Consider the following 16,991-nt stretch of genomic DNA (forward strand, 5'->3'; position numbering starts at 1 on the left):
ACATGCATTGACTATATTAACCATATAACTATACAATTTCTACAAATCAACAGTGGTAGGGGTGGGATAGCTTTCTCCTCATGCCACACACCAAAGAGACAACAAATGCAGCCCCTCACTCAGAAGCTGTGTTCTAAGGGAAGCAGAGAGATGGCGCATTGATGTTCTCGTTCTCCTCTCTCTCTCTCTCTCTCTCTCTGTGAGAACTTCTGGCGTGCTGCCATGCTGATCAGAACAATCATATAAGCATTTGGTGAAGTGGTTTATTAGGGGGTAAAAAGCCACATGAGGTCTTTCTCCACTCACCTCACTTCTGCTTTCTGCAACTTTCTTTTGCACTGAAGTGTGGGGAAGAGATAGAAGTAGAGGTTACAACTCCTGCTTCCGACCCATTGATCCCAGGATAAAGTCTCCCACCAACAAGTCCCTTAGGTAGGTCAGAGTTGAGGGTACCTGCACCATTCCCAGCATCACCATGGAAACATCTCCACCTCTGGGAAATAATGAAAATTGCTGGTATAGAGTGAACTAGATTTAAAAAACAAGACAGAGTTAGCGTTGAGAGAGGCGTGATAAAGGGATCATTTTAATTAGGAAGTAAGAGGTCATACCACCCACAGGGGTTATGGGGATGTACGTAGGCACCATTTACAAATCTAATATTGAAGTTGAGCTCAGCAGTTTGGAGTACCTATTAACCGCATTCCCGTGAGATTCACCTACCTGGTGTACATACATTGAATTTTGCTACAAATAAGGGCTCTCGTCCTGCACGGCTGTTGTTAAACATTTACCAGCCAGCATGCTATTGTCCCAGAGCCCTGTGTACCTGCAGGAACTGTTGACCTTTACACTGGAAAGTGGTATGGTTTAGCCCATATCTCTGAACGACCCCCTGGCTGTAGTGTGGCATCTGGAGTGGCAAGTGGAGGGGTGAGAGGCAGGGAGGTCAGCTGGCAGTCGATGGCACACATCAGAGGATAAGCAGGCAGCCCTGGAGTCGGCCACAGACACAGGGATGATAAAGAGGAGGCAGATGAGGGCAACACCAGGAAGTGGGAACAGCAGGGCTTCTGCTGACCTGGGAAGGGCTGAAGGAAAACTAGAAGCAAAGTCTGCTCTGAGGTTCTGAATCTGAGTGATGGGTAGATAGTGATGTCATAGAAGGAGATTAAACTGGGGACCAGGATCGAGAAAAGATGAGTCTCTTTGAGCCGTTTTGAAATCAAAGTAATGGGTCGTACCCCGTGACCCTGAACATAGGGTGTCAGCCAAGCAGAGATTGGAGGAAAGGTGTCCGTGTCCTTCGCTAACAGATCATCTCCCCTGCTCAGCATGTTTTCACCTTGTTTTATGATCTGAGCGTCAGAGCTGGAAGAATGTTTGTGACCCTCAGACCCTCTCACCTCATTGAGCAGATGAGATCATTAGGAGGTAAGCAGACCCCAAACCTGTCACTCCCAGGCCAGCTCCACAACCCTGACACACCCCAAAACCAGGGCTGGGACAGGGGTCTGTTAGCGGCAGCACTTGCCCTGTCAGCAGGGGGCAACTTGATCTGCCATCAGCTTTGACAGGACAGGCCCTTGTGCTGGACACAGGGGTGAAAGTGAGGGTAAAGCGTCAGCCCCAGGGAGCTCCAAGGGTAGGGAGGAAGCACCAAGGGAGAAGAAAGCCACTGCGAGGGGCCCGAAGGTTAGCCTGGAGCCAGCTTTCACCTCCTGCCCAAATGTGCCCAAGCTCTGGCTCTCAGCCACCCTGAGAGGGACAGGGCGAGCTTCCACTCAGGCCCAGGACCGAGATGCAGAAAAATCTGGGTCCAGCGGGAGCAAAGTAAGAGAAGAGGCCACATCTGTCCAGGTACCGAGGTGTGCTGGGTCAGGGTCAAGGCAGGGCGAGGCAGCAGGCTAGGAAGAATCCAGCCACTCAGAAATGGGTGACTCCAAGGGGGAGGCCCTGCAGCCACCAAAAGAGTGCCAGTGCTGAGGGGGCGGCTCTCCTGAGGCCATTTATCCTGGTTTGGAGCATGAAAGGCTTCATATTTATGGGGTCCCCACTCGCCCATCCAGGCCGAATACAGGGTGGCAGAGCCAAAAGGAAGACAGTGTCTGCCCCCTACCAGCTCAAAGAGTATAGTTTGCGTCTTCATTTGTTATAAACGTCTCTTGTGTGCCAGGCACTGTTCCAGGCACTGGAGTACTGGGGTGAGGGACCCCACAAAGTCCCTGCCCTGAGAGGATGCATATGTTAGTGGAGGGGAGACAAACAGTAAGCAGGCATACAAATGAGAATATGTATGTATGTGTTAGGGAGAAACTAAAGGAGAATAACAGACCCTGGACAAATTCCTTGCGCCCTCTTTACTCACCCATAAAATGGGACTGATGTCCCCCCAACAGGACCGTGGTGAAGCACAGGTGGGACGTGATGGAGTCCACCCCAACCCTGGAGGGAGGGTGAGTGAGGCAAATTCAACCACTGGCACTTTTGCCCTTTTTATTGTGGTCAATACACATAAAATTTACCATTTTAAACATTTTTAAGTGGCATTTAGTACATTCACAATGTTATGCAACCATCACCACCATCCAATCCATCCCCAGAACTTTTTCATCATCCCAACAGAAACTATACCCACTAAACAACAACTCCACACTCCTCCTGCCCCCAGCCCCTGGCAACGTCTATTTTACTCTCTGTCTCTATGAATTTGCCTGTTCTAGGACCTCGTAAAAGTGGAATCATACAGAATTTGTCCTTTCGTGTCTAACATTTCACTTAGCTTCACCTACAAGAGGAATCACTGGATCTTACAGTACTTCTGTGTTTAGCTTTCTGAGGGACTGCTGTTTTCCAAAATGACTCCCACCAGCAGAGCACAAGGGTTCCAATTTCTCCACATCCTGGCCACACCTATTATTCTCCTTTTTTTTAGTAATAGCCATTCAAGTGGGTGTGAAGCAGTCTTTTGCTCTCTTTTATATAATCACAATAATTATTGTCAGGATGTTTCCTGCGTATATGTTCATGACATGCCTGCATTGCTCTGTGCACTATTCATTTATAGTACACATTTTTGTCCAGGGTTGTATACACCAGCCTCCGCACTCTGTACCTTATGGGCAATTTAAGGCATTGTCAAAGGTACTCCCAAATGTATAACTGTCTCTATGCTTCTTTCCATGGAAACAGAAGCGTCAGGGGACTGGCAGCCTGTACAGAGAGCTTGGTATTGTGTCACTTTCAGACCTAGGATGTTACAAGCCAGTCCTAGCCCTCTCCTCCCCCGTCACCCTGCCACTCCTGTGCATGCTAAACCCTGTGCCCAGGAGGAAGGCAAGGCCAAGGGCAACTCACCCAGGCTTCACACTCGTATTATGAGCCATTGCTCTTTTTCAAAACAGCTGGAACCAATGTGAGTGGGTAAAGAACACGGGAAATATAGAGCCTTTAAAGAGTCCCTGGCCAGACTCACCTGGTCCCCCAGATCTGATCCTCTGTGATCCTCAAGCTCAAACAATAAATAACACAGGTCCTGGAGCAGGACACACTCACAGGTGTAATTTATATCTCAAAATCCAAGCAAGCTCCAAAGAGCAGCCAAGGTTACAGATATAAATCCCAGCTCATTCACGCGCTGACGTTCCATGGTCTGAAAAAAAAAGCAAGAAGATGCTTGCCTGGGTAAGAGTTACACACAGCGAGGTCTTGAACTCCCAGGGAGGAGCACTTCCCGGCACTTCAGCGAAAGCTAGGCAGAGATTGGGGGAAAGACGTCCGTGTCCTTGGCTACAGGTCGTCTTCCCACTCAGCAAGATTTCACCTCATTTCACAGTCTCAGGGTATCAGAGCCAGGGGGATGTTGATGATCCTTGGACTTCTCACCTCATCATACAGATGAGATCATCGAGGTCCAAGGTTTCCATGCAGTAAGCAGCCCCAAGCCTGTCACCCCCAGGCCAGCCCCTTGACCCCGACACGCCCACCAACATCTATTAAGGGCGGCACCTATCCTTCCTCAAATGGGAGACTTTGAGATCATTGTTGACAAATCGGTTTTGTTTGTTTTTTTTTAACTGACATTTGAGTCCCAGCTGATTCTTTTAGCAAGAACAAAACATTGACATGCCAATGGGTGGGTTCAGACATGAGACCCCCTTCAGTGCAAATATAAAATACATCATTATGTATTATGTATTTCATAATGATGTATTTCATATGGCAGGCTCAAAAGGAGAAAAGCCAAACACTGATCATAAAGCGACTAGAAACTGAAACTCTTCCTGTGAGGCAGGAGAAACTTCCTTGGAAGGAGACAGGGCCAGCTTCCTAGAAGCACACACACACACCCCAAGCTCGTGGGACCGGAGAGATGGAGTGACCCCACTGGGGAGGCCCACAGCCGTCCTGAGTAGCAGCTACACCTCTGCTCCATGAGTCCCCTGTGTTTGGGGATCTCTCCCAGGTCTCATATTGGAGAGCCTTTCTTCTGCTACACGTTTCCTTGCTGGACAAAAATAAGAGCCAGTTTAACAGAGACAAAGGAATATTCACTGAGCACTGCCATGTGCCCAGGCTGGGCCGGGAGCTTCACGCCTTGAAATTAAAAGGTGAGACCCCCCCCAACCCCATAGATGGAGGGTGGAGCTGAACCTCAGACCACACACTGCCAGCAGAAACAGCCCCGTGCCCATTAGACCCCGGCCTCCAACCCTGTCTGAGTTCTAACACCTACAAGGCCCAGGCTGATCTCCTCAGGAACTGGTTTAGGGCACTGAGGCAGCCTGCTGTTTGCTGTTGTTGTTTCCCAGTTGATTCTGATGTGCAGTCAGGATTGAGAGCCACTGTTAGACCAGAGGTTCTCAACATCACCAGCACAATAAAGTTACCTGAGGAGCTTTAAAAAAGGGTACTGAGCCTGAGTCCACCCCCCCCCATCACCCCCATCCCCCCACAGGCGTTCTGCTTGAATTGGCCTGAGGTGCGGCCCGGGCATTAAGATGTGTAAAAGCTCCCCAAGTTGATTCCTCTGTGCAGTCAAGAATAAGACCCAACGTCTTAGGTGACACTTAGGGAAAGAGAGTCTGGATTTCTCAGAAAAGCCCAAGGACCCCATCCTCTGGGTGCTTAACCCCATAGGGCTCTGCCCACCTCATTGTCCAGGGTCAAAATCTCTGGTTTCACCTGCTCCTCAAACACCCTCCCACACAGAGAACCCTGCAGCCGGTGCTGCAGAGCTCGGGTTGGCCTGTGTCCTGCACTGGAACCGCCTCTGAGGCTCTTCTCCTGCATCCTGACTTTCCTCATCCCTGTGTGAACTGTGAGACCAGCTGGCTCCCCAGAAGACCCTGCCAGAGGCCTTTCAGTTCCTTCTGGCAGATTTTCTGGGTTATGTTACCTTTGCAAAGTATTAGCAGCCTGACTTCTGAGGAAATCAAGTTCCCAGTCTTCCGGGGAGGCCCCAGTGACTGGGAAGCACTGGCAGCCTAAGAAACCTAAGCACAACGCAGAGACGGTCCAGCCCAAGAGCACAGCGAGGCAGGGAAGGATGGCTGATCTGGAGCCGGGGGTCTCATCAGAGTCACCCGCAGGGCTTGTTAAACCCCAGATTGCTGGGCCCCACCCCGAGAGTTTCTAATTCAGTCGGGTGGCAGGGTTGGGGTGGTGGGGGGCAGGATTTGCATCTCTAACAGGTGATGCTGTGCTGCTGGTCCGGAGAGCATCCTTTGAGAAACACTGGTCCATGGGCTGCAGCTTTCTACCTTTCTCGCAATTGCAGTTTTCCTCTAAGGATTCTCTGAAAGGCTAAATAAAATGCCCCAACTTCTTGTGCTTTGGTTCCCCTCCCCAATCTTCTGTAGAAGTCAGAGTATGCAGTGGAAGGATGGACAGTGTAGCAGGCAGAGTAATGTTCCCCCACAATGCCCATGTCCTAATCCCTGGGACCTGTGAGTGTTATGTTACATAGAAAAAGGGAAGTAAGGTTGCAGATGGCATTTAGTTGCTAATGATCTGACCTTAAGTTAGGGATACTAGCCAGAGCTATCCAGGTACACCCAGTGCAATAGCAGTGGAGCCATTTTCCCATCTGGGAGAGAAATGAGACAAAAGAAGAAGAGATTCAAAGGTGAGAGGGACTGGACCACATTTGACAGCTTCGAAGATGGAGAAAGGGGGCCAGAAACTAAGGAATGTGAGTGCCTTCTAGAAGCTGGGAACAACCCTCAGCTGACAGCCAGCAAGGAAATGGGGCTGTCAGTCCTACAGCCACAAGGAACTGAGCTCTGCCAACAGCCTGAATGAGCAAGGAAACAGATCTTCCCACAGAGCCCCCAGAAAGGAACCCAGCCCTGACAACACTTTGATTTTAGCACAGTGAGACCTGTATGGGGCTTCTGACCTCCAATACTATGAGGTAATAAATATGTGTCATTTTAAGACACTAAATGTGTGGGAATTTATTACAACAGCAATAGGAAATTTTTACAGAAGGGATGGAAACAATAACTGGAACTAACACTTATCGCATGTGATTTAGTTATGACAATGGCTCCCACTGGGTTCAGTAAGGAGAACCATGTACCTGGGTTCCCCACATGTACTCAATAATTGGGCTCCCATTGCAGCCTCAGAACTTTGTGGTTTTACATCCCTGTGTGCTGCTTCTGTCCAGTGTGTGTGCCCTGGTGCAGTCTTCTCTGCCTCAAAGTTTCCAGAACCCCATTCCAAGGTAGTCTTTTGGACCAGGTAAAACAGGTGGGAATTATACAGGTAGAAACTGTAGGTGGAAGGAACAGAGGGGTGAGGTATCACAGGAAAAGCAAACAGAGGAAAAGTGAGGCTAGCTTTTAAAGTTGAGAACAGATAGGTAAGGAGCTGACAAAGGAAGCGGTCAGAATGTGGGACCTGATCCCAAGTGGAAGAATATGTTGGCATCCCCACTGCCCTAATGCAGCCTCTCCCTGCAAACCTCCAGTGATGGGACCTCGCCATGCTCAAGACAGCTCGGCTCACCATTACGCAGCTCACAGTGTGACAATTGATGGAAACTTCCCAGCAAGGAAAAAGAGATGTGGGTCTAGTGTGGTGAGGCACATGGTGAATGTCATCACTGAGATGAGGAAAGGGCCTGACGCCACCCACGTTCCTTCCCAGCCAGGGACAGAGCCCCCTGTAACCAAGCAAGGAGTTTCCTGTCCCTTGGTCTCTACATGGGCTACAACCATGACTGATGTGGGCCCAGCAAGTCTCACACACGTGCTTCAATAGCTGTGGATGGCATGCGGCTGGCGTCGTCTGGGGCACTTTGTCCTCTCCATCACTGAAACCTCCACATCTGTGGCTTCAAGTGCTTCCTGGAAGCCACTTCTAAGGAGCCTCCCTGGATGGGCTCAGCCCTGTAGTTTCTCTCCCATAGCACTAACTTCATGCAGCTTTTATACAATAGTTTGTAACTACATACAACTTCATTCTCTCTGTACCACCTAGCAGGGGGCCTTCCATATATAGGCATTCTATATATTTTTGTTGGCAGGTGCACAATTCCAGTATATTTTTAGCCTAAAAAATCAATTATTTAGCAGCATGCATGTTATAATCCTGTTGTGGTAATATGTTTTTCCATATATGCACAACTATATAACTTGAAGGATTTTCTCTAATATATTAGCATCTGGAGGGAGGTACTTCCTTAATTTTTATCCTTGTTTCTTTTTTCAAGATACACTTTTATTTTTGTCTAAGTAATAAAAAAGTAACCAAGCTTAATATGTCAAGGAATAATCAGTGTCTTAATAAAGCAACAATAACAAACAACTATTTGTTTCTCTAATTCCTCTCCCCAGTTCCACTCCCCAAAGACAAATGTCAACTCTTCTGGCAAATTCTTCTGATATTCACTTTCATATATTTGGTAATATTCATGTTGCAATTTTTGACTGATCAGCTGTAGGCATGAACTTGTGACATCCTCCTCACTACCTCTCCTCCCATCTTCCTAAAATATAATCATTCTGGATACTTGTTTTCTTCATTTCTGAGAAACTCTCTTGTGCTACATCTTCAGTACTTTTTTTCCCCTTGCTCTGTCTGTCTGGAACTCCTATAGGTCAGTAGATGAACCTCAGCCTTTCCCTTCTATTTCTCTTTCTTTGTCTTTTGTTCTGCTTGATTTTAGCTTCCAACCGTTCTATCATTTTTGTTTTGTTTGCTTTATTTTGTTTGGGTTCTGTTTGTTTTTCTTTTCAAAAGTTTTGTGCTCTGGTTATTTTTTCATTGTGTTCTGTCCTTGTTTTATAGATGTAACATATTCCCATGTATCTCTCAAGATGGTAATAAGAGGGTTTATTAGTTTTAAGTTTTCTATGCTTCCTACATTGCCTGCACCTTCTCTCTGAGCCCTCTTTTTCTGTTTGTTTTAGGCCCTCTCTGTCACGTTGGCACCTTCCTCAAATATCTCATGGCCCTGCGCTGTCTTTATACCTAGGACAAGGTACTGCAACAGTAATTGGACGTGTTCTGTGGAGATTTCAAGGACTTGTGGGTTTCACCAGAAGGTCATTAGAATTTTGGTTCCTCATAAGTTAGGGCCCAGGTCTTCCCTGGGGCTATTCATACTCTCCAGAAAGAGTCCTCCAGCTGCCTGCCTGGGGATATAGGTCTGCCTGCTGCTATTCTAGAGTCGGGGAGGAGAAAAAGTCTGAAGAGCCCACAATTCAGCACAAGTCTGACTTTAATCCTTGTCTCCTGTCCTCTGCTTTGCCTAGCTTTCCAAGGCCTGACACACTGCTACCATTCAGTTCATCTGGAGAATAAGCCTCTGGTCTCCATTGGCTGTGGAAGCAGGAGAAGGGCAGGGCAGAGAGGAGGGATGGGGGTCCCCAGATGATGTGGGTGCATTGGGTCTTCGTTGTTGCGCGCGGGCTTTCTCTGGTTGCGGCGAGAGGGGGCTACTCCTCTTTGCGGTGTGCGGGCTTCTCACTGAGGCAGCTTCTCTTGTTGCAGAGCACGGTCTCTAGGTGCGCAGGCTCAGTAGTTGTGGCTCGTAGGCTCTAGAGCGCAGGCTCAGTAGTTGCGGTGCACGGGCTTAGTTGCTCCGCGGCATGTGGGATCTTTCCGGACCAGAGCTCGAACCCGTGTCCGTTGCATTGGCAGGCGAATTCTTAACCACTGCGCCACCAGGGAAGTCCCTATTTACTGACTTTCAACTATCCACTCATTTTTAGCCCCACGCCTGACCCTTGCTCTTTAGTTCTTGGTGTCCTTGGGTGCTGCGCCCCTCAGGGATTTGCAGGGTGAAACGCACACTGCTGACAGGAAAAACCTACTGCAGGCAAGTAGCTCGAAACTTCCCATGTTCTGAAAACTCAGTGGCCATGCCTCCATCCTTCACTTGAACCCTCCTCTCTGCTCTTACCTTGTGTCCTTGGAGTGAACACTTTTTAAAATTCTCACGCCGCACTTTGATGGGGGTGGGGGGGAGCCAAATGTCTACCACTAAATAGCCACATTCACCTGGAAGCCCCTGTGTTTTCAAAAATAAACTCTTTTTTAGTTATATCAGAAAATATATATTTTTGGTATGTGGATGACCAATTGGGTGATGTTGGGTGACTGAACAGAAACAAATGAATAAAACATGATTTAGTACTTATGGGAAGTTACAAATGACTTTGGTTGACTTACGAACAGAATTCTCATTTTTCCTGACAGAGCCTTGAACATCTTTTTATAATTTAAACCACAAAATCAAAATGTTCAGAGACACAATCATTAAAAGCACTGACACGGAACGGAAATTGTAGCTTCCCCCTCCTAATTTCACTCCAGCACTTCCATTTCAGGGTGGGTGTGGTTTTCTGGGAGCGCACAACCAGGACCCTGATGAAGGAGCCTGTGTTCTTTCTCCTGAGCCTCCCCTGTGGCTCTGATTGATGAGGAAAACCCATTCCTCACAGCAACAGCAGAGGGAGACCCTGTCCGAAGCGACTCTACACCTTTGACTAAAATATTGTTTCCGCTGCACATTGGGGCCCACTCCCGGGAACACTGGGCATTTAACCTCCTAAATGCTACAAACCTGGAGTGGTATTTAGTCTCACTGTGTCCCCTGGGAGGACTGATGTCAGAGACCAATTTTCAGAAATCTGTAATCATCAAGAAGGCCAAGCCCATGGAATGTTTAAAACCTTCCACAGCCGCACCCCATAAATCTGTGTCTTGACAGATGGTCCCAGAAGCCCAAGCTGCACCGGCAGGGCCATCTGACCACGTCTGATGAGGCTTACTCAGCAAAGCAGGTGGTGCCTGTGTCAGACCCCCACCAGGAATAGCAATCCCTCACACTGTCAGTCCTCTCTTTCAAGATGTCTTCATTGAAATGGACTTCAGGCTATAAAGACCTCAGCCTCAGTGACTCAGAAGGATCTGAAGAGTCCAACTGCTTCATTATAAACACAGAAAAACCAACACTCAGGAAGCATGACCTAACCAAGCTCACACTGATCTTAGAGGCAAGTTGGAATTCACCCCCAGGTAACCTGGCCTGAAGACCACTGTACCATCCCTCTGCCAGAACCAGGGTGTCAAAATGACAGCTGCCAAAGCCCTTATCTGAGCTGCAGCGGGGACAGACCCATGCAGCTTGGGTAGCCCCTCTCCACCCCATTTCAGAGCAGATATCTCACCCAACCCTGCACAGGCAACGCCTGGTGGACTCTGGGCAGCTCTATCTCCCTGGGAGCTCAAGACTTGCAAGAAAATCATTAACACAACCCTGCACACAAGCTGTGCACAGATTCTGGGTACCCCCCCTGCACTGTAAGGGAGCAAACACAGATTGCACCAAACTCAGAGAAGGAGGGAGAGATGAGGGGCAAAGATGAGTTTACCTGAAATGTATCAACTGCACACCCTCACACTGTTGGGTATGTGGCTTTGCCTACTTCCTGCTTTTTTGGCTAGATTGATCCTAAAGAACTAAAATATAAATAAAGGATCCCCTTGAACAAGTGTCCTTCATTCATTCAAGCATCTACCATCCCTGAGTCCACAGATCTTGTCAGCTGGTGGGAGAGGGCAGCACTAAGAATTAGGGAATAATTCAAGCACAATGTGACCGGTCCTGGGGGCCTGGGAGGAGAAGTAATTGACTGTGGAGATCAAAAACAATTCAAGGAGGTGCTACTCACCTGGACTTTCAATGATGAGTGTAATGGTGATGAGGAGGAGAGACTATTGCAAAAGAAAACAAGATATTACAGAGAGAACAACATGAGGAAAGGCAGCGTGAGTGTGCCTGGTGGGGCTGAGGCTGAGACCCCAGACAGTCTGGAGAAAGAGAAGAAGCGAGGGGGCAAAGATTGGAGAAATGGCGTGGGGCAGCTTACAGAAGGCCTGGGATCCTGGACTGAGGAGTTCAGAATTTATTCTTTAGGCAGTGGGAAATCTCTGAAGGTATTAAGCAAAGTTGTAAATTTTGAAGATCTGCAATCTCCACCAACAATTCAGGCATAGGATGGAGGCTGGAAGACCAGGCTGTGGCCGTTAGCTGAGCAAGAAATAATGAGGTCTAAGCTCAAAGAGGACTAGGAGCAACAGACAAGAGGAGGCAGATGAGGAGCAATTATAGTGCAGAATTAGAAGAACTGGGGAAAGAGGGAAACTGATTTTGATGTGTTTAGCTTTGGTGACTAGACTAATAATGAGGCTAGTATCCAGGATGTAAAACTCAGGAAAAAGGAAAAGAATGAAGTGGAAATACTAAGTTCAACTTGGGACATAATGAGTTTGATGTATAGTTGACCAAAATACAGGTGGAAATTTAGCTCCACAGCTAAGGAAAGGAGGCTTGGGCCAGAGGGCCTCCCTGGGAATTATTCTCATTCTGGTAACACTCAAGCCAGGCAATTAGAGAGAGTGGAGAGTGGATGAGAGAAAAGAGGGTTCCAAAGCATGTATTAGTTAACTCTTGATGAGTAACAGATTACCCTAAAACTTAGCAACTTGAAACAACAAGCTCAGCTGGGGACGGGGGGGCGGTGTGTGTCTGGCTCAGGATCCTCATAAGGTTATAGCCAAGCTGTCAGCCGGGGCCCGACATCTGAAGGTTCAACTGGGGCAGGGGGTCTGCTTTCAAGCTCACTCACATTGCTGCTGTTGGCAGGAGGTATCATTTCCCCAATATGTGGCTTCTCAGTAGGGCTCCTCAAGACATGGCAACTGGCTTCCCCTGAGATAGAGAAAGTGGCCAAGGTAATGTCTCTTATAACCTAACATCAGGCTGACATACTACCACGTCTTCCATATTCAGTCACACAGACCAACCCTCCCAATGCAGGAGAACACCACACAAAGGTGTGAATACCAGGAGCGGAGATCACTGGAACCATTTGGAGGCTGCCAACCACAGATCACCACCAGGGAAACAGCAAAGAAAGAGGACTCAGTAAAGGACACATAGGAAAAGGAAAGAACGCAAGCCCTAATGCACGTAGGATGATTGCCAAAGGATAACGTCATAGGGGGGTTGTCCAGAAGGAAGGAAGAGTTAACAGTGGCAAATGCTAAAAAAATCCAAGAGGTGGAGTTGAATGAGCACAACAATTAGGCCACTGGGTCTGGTGGTCAGCTGCCAGGCCAGCATAGTTGCAGTGACATGTACCCGGGTAGAAGCCACATTTTAGTAGGTGAACAACTGAACAGAAAACAAAACGGAAGGGAGTGGTAAATTTAGAGCACTTTCAAAAGTCTAGGTGGTGAAGGGAGGAAAGACTGCATGTGGCTTGCAGGGGACAGCAGTGTCTTGCAGGATAGCTTTGCTCTTAGCTGTAGATGAGTACATGGGAAAGGTGGAGGCAAAAGTGGAAGACATGGGTCCAAGGGCTCAGGAGACATACAAGGACAACGATTGAAAGCACAAGTGTGAGGACTAACCCTGGTGCCTCCATCGGAAGGAAAGGACAAGTGAGGGGGAGGATGCAGTTAAGAGGAATGCAAGGGGTTTTGGGGGTACAGGTCTGAGGGTCTATTTTCTTCCGCAGACACTGAAATGAGGGGTGAGGTGACAGGGCATCTGAAGAGGTCAAAGGCTTAGACCAGATCCCGGGATTTGTCTCCAGTGCCAGGCACTTGCTTGAGTTATGCCCGTGAGCTTCCTACTATTTTGCTGAAGCTTCCTCACCCCCAACAGATGAAGATTCGTATACACCCACATTTCGTCTTTTCCTGACTTATGCTCCCCAGAGCCATCCCAAGCATCTGGAATTTTTTTGCTGCTATTAATTGTGCACAATTTTTGGCTATCCCACATAGTGAGGAGTATCTGTGAAGTATCCACTTATAGCAATACACAGAAGCTCTAGACAAGACCCAAGGAGAGCTGCAGCCCACCACTGGAAGCATTCATTCCCATGGACCACCATTGGGAGAACAAGGTGGAGAGCTTCACCAAGCCCACCTCTGCCTCCTGGGATCCAGGAGCAGTGAGGAAATCAACACCAAGCCTCCACCCAAAGCCTTTCTGAATGATCTGCCCAAGGGTACTGGGATGGTGTCCTCTCTTGGGGCAGCTTTGTGACAGAGGCAACTGTAAAACCAGAGGGGGCAATAGAGGGGGCCAAGCTGAGACCACTGGACTCAAAATCTCCTCATTTCTGTTCTGTGTGAGCTTGAGCAAATGCAGTTAACCAAACATGACTCAGTTTCCTCGCCTGTAAAATGCGAATAATAATAAGAATAGGGTTGTGTATATAGCATTTAGCACAGCACCTAGCTATGACAATCGTCACTGACATCATCACTGGTTTTCACAGCCCTGGAGTCAGGGCTTGGATTATTGTAAGTTTCTTGAGTCAACCTACCTTCCTATGGCTGCAACACACAGGGGCTCTGGTTGTTGTAGCATGAAACAAAACAATATAGTAAGTAAAGCTCTGGATGAGCCCTGTCATCTCAATGAACAGCTACTCCTTTTACCCTGGTTCTCTATGATGTTGAGGCCAGGCTGTGCCCCAGTTTGGGGTGTCGTTGGTTCAGTGGGTGGAATCCTGCACGGGGGGGCCACAGTGCAGTCAGTTTGTTCACTTACGTATTAGCTCCCATTTACTGGCATCTGCTCCGGACAGGTACTTTTGACATGGCACTTCTGACCCAGTAAGACAGCTAGTAGACCCATTTTACAGATAAGGAAGTTGAGACTAAAAGAGAGTAAGGAACGTCCCAGGCCACACAGCTGTTAATGGCAGAAGTGAGTTTGGAATCCATCCCCGCCAATCACCACACTGCTTCTCTTCCCTGGCTGGGCATCCAGGGCCCACAGGCAGGTGAGCGAAAGAGGAACCAGGCAACGTAGGAAACCCCAGCTCTCTTCCTTTGAATTCTAGGTGGCATCCCTGGCACATCTCACAGTTCTTGTCTGGATTCTTTAAGGAATCATAATCATCTAGAATCACAGACCTCCGGGTCTGAATCATCCAATCAGTGCTTGAGAACTGCCCATCATGTCACCTCCCCCCACCAAGTATTCTCGTGGGCTCCAAGGAGCTTATTACCTCCTGCAACAGTTCATCCTACCAATGGGGGAATGATGGCTAGAACACTTTCCCCTACTTGGAGCTAAAGGCTTCCCCCCATAACTTCCAGCCACTAGTGCAAGCTTGCACTCCGCAGGATGCAATAACAATTGAAACAATGCTTTCTATGTATGAGATCCAGGTCACACCATTGTCTGGAGCAGTGGGGTCTCTAGCACTTTGCTTCTTAGGCCTCTGTAATCTGAGACTCCCTTTTTGTTATTCAGAGTACTTTTCCACACTCTTTATGCAGGTTCCTCAGCCCTGCACAGTGCTCGGTCCTTCCTTCTGTCCTGTCCCCTTCTCGGCCTTTCACAAGCTGCCTGGGCAGTCCCCCAATTTCCCCAGGAAACGCCCCTTCTCTTTTTCCTCTGGACCCATTTGCGACTGCAAGGTCAGACTTGGATGTCTGGGAGCTTCTCTGCCTTCTCAGCCAGCTTCTATTTTAAGGTCTCTGGCCCCTGGCTCCTGGCAATATTTTCTCTGAATTCTGAGAGGTCTAATCGGGCCCAGCCAGATTTCTCCTTTCCCCGTGGAGCTTCACAGATCACTGAATCGTAGTAAGAGGGGTCATAAACTCTGCCAGAGTCTTCTTTGCAGTTTCTTGAAAAAGGGCCCTCTCTGGGGTTCCTCCACATTTTACCCTTATGACAGGCCCTACACCCCCTCCTCTTCCATCCCTCTTAGGGTGCAACCCCGGTGAAGCAAGGGGACCCTCAGGGATGGAAGAACATTCCTAATGCTCAGCCCCCATAGTTCTCAGTCTCTCCCAACCTAAGCCCAGTGCACAAAAAAAGAGCTTCCCAAGAAAAAGGCCGTGGAGAGAAATGGAACCTACGTCAACCGGCTTACCAGCAAGGAACAGGTGAATTTAGCCAGCTCCGTAAGGACATCCGGTGTCCAGTACTGCTGGTTATGCCCTTCACCTCATCCCCTCAACACCAGATAGCGGGCCACCCCGACACAGGCATATCCAAAGGGAGAGAGTGCAGCCCGTCCTCGGGCTGCGCGTTAAAAGTCAGGGACGCTTTCCCAGCAACGCAGCAGTACCTGCCCCTTCCAGGCTCTTTGACCCGAATTGGGTTACATGCTTATTCCTAAACCAAAGTTGCTAGGAAGGGGAGGCTGTAACCAGGACCAGTGGGCTGAACAGACCCCGCCAACGAAGGCCTGGAAGGACACCATGTCTCCTGAGCACGGAGGGGCCAGGTTTACGGCATAGTCAGCTGCTGTCAGCAAGGAAGAAGCCAGGCGTGCTGTGGGGCACAGGCTGCTGACCCCCGCCCCCAGCGCCTCCACCTGTGCAATTCAGCCTGTGCCACAGAGACTCAGGTACCAGCACTGGGGGAGAGGTGAGTGTCAAGACCTGTCGAAATTGGGACGTTTGGAGTTGATGAACATAGTCTGCTATTAAACTCAGTCAGCCAACCAAAGAAATAAACGCATACGTCAAATCATACATTTTTAAACTTGATCTTAAAGATCACATGAACACAGAAGTTCTTAAACTCATGCAAAGCAGGAAAATTAGTAGTCTTTATGGAACGCTATGAAATCTTGATCAAATTAATCAATCAAATTGATTAATCAAATCAATCAGCAAAGAATATTTATTATATGAGGGCTTACGCATGCTCAGCAAAGAAAAAAGCAAAACGGACTATGCCTGAGTTTTCTATTATTAGAATTTAGTTTGGAATTTTTTTCTCCTACCTTGGTTGTTTTTGATGTCTACCCCATATGGGCAGAGGCATAAAAAGTTCCAGAAAAATGCCTGGGAGGAACACTAAAACTTGATATAATTCAATCCCTTGTGTCAGTTAGTAAAGTAAGAATTAGTAAAAGCCCACCATTGTCCAATTTTAGAGGATAGGCTTCTTGGAGCAGCTCTCAGAACATGCTTTGAGAACCACCAATCCAGCCAAATCCGCTCATTTGTTTTCTGCAAAAGTTACTAAGGCTCACTCATATCTTTGGGTTTCCCCAAGGTCACCTAGTTAATTATTGACATAGCAACTCACCTCCCAAAGATTATAGTAATTTCCCACATCACATGTCAGGGATGCATGTCAGGGATAAAGAAAGGTCCGTGTGTGGCATGGGCCTGAGCTAAGCATGTCTGGTCAGAGTCCAAATCTGCCACAGACTTGGAAGCTTTCTAATCCACCTAAGTACAGCAGAATAGAGGCTTGGAACTCATTTCAAAAGTTGTTTCTGCTGGTGATTTAAAGACACATCCCTCTCTCCCATACACACACGAACACAAACCTGCATGTACACCGTCACCTCCAGACACTGACTCTCAGACCCTGAAGGCTTCAGGTCCAGATGTGACTTTCTCTGCGCCTTTCTGCTACCCAGTAGGGCACGGCCTGGGCTGGCTCCTTGGCTGGCTCTCCCCTCCCAGCCAGAAACAGTTAA

At 48.2% G+C, this 16,991-nt stretch overlaps 1 long non-coding RNA gene across 2 annotated transcripts; it reads right to left on the bottom strand.

Moving 5' to 3' along the window:
* Positions 1-420: 420 nt before the first annotated feature.
* On the bottom strand, positions 421-16,959 carry LOC133095139 (uncharacterized). 2 transcript variants are annotated; one of them, XR_009701555.1, is made up of 4 exons: positions 16,839-16,959; positions 3,476-3,652; positions 2,369-2,445; positions 421-528 (listed from the first exon to the last, which is right to left on the bottom strand). It is a non-coding gene; the product is annotated as an uncharacterized LOC133095139 (long non-coding RNA). The 2 variants fall into 2 exon arrangements; XR_009701554.1 differs by lacking the exon at positions 16,839-16,959 and adding an exon at positions 15,423-15,543.
* Positions 16,960-16,991: the final 32 nt, after the last annotated feature.

The sequence above is a fragment of the Eubalaena glacialis genome, chromosome 1 (assembly GCF_028564815.1).
Source record: "Eubalaena glacialis isolate mEubGla1 chromosome 1, mEubGla1.1.hap2.+ XY, whole genome shotgun sequence".
In the NCBI taxonomy this organism is placed as follows: Eukaryota; Metazoa; Chordata; class Mammalia; order Artiodactyla; family Balaenidae; genus Eubalaena; species Eubalaena glacialis.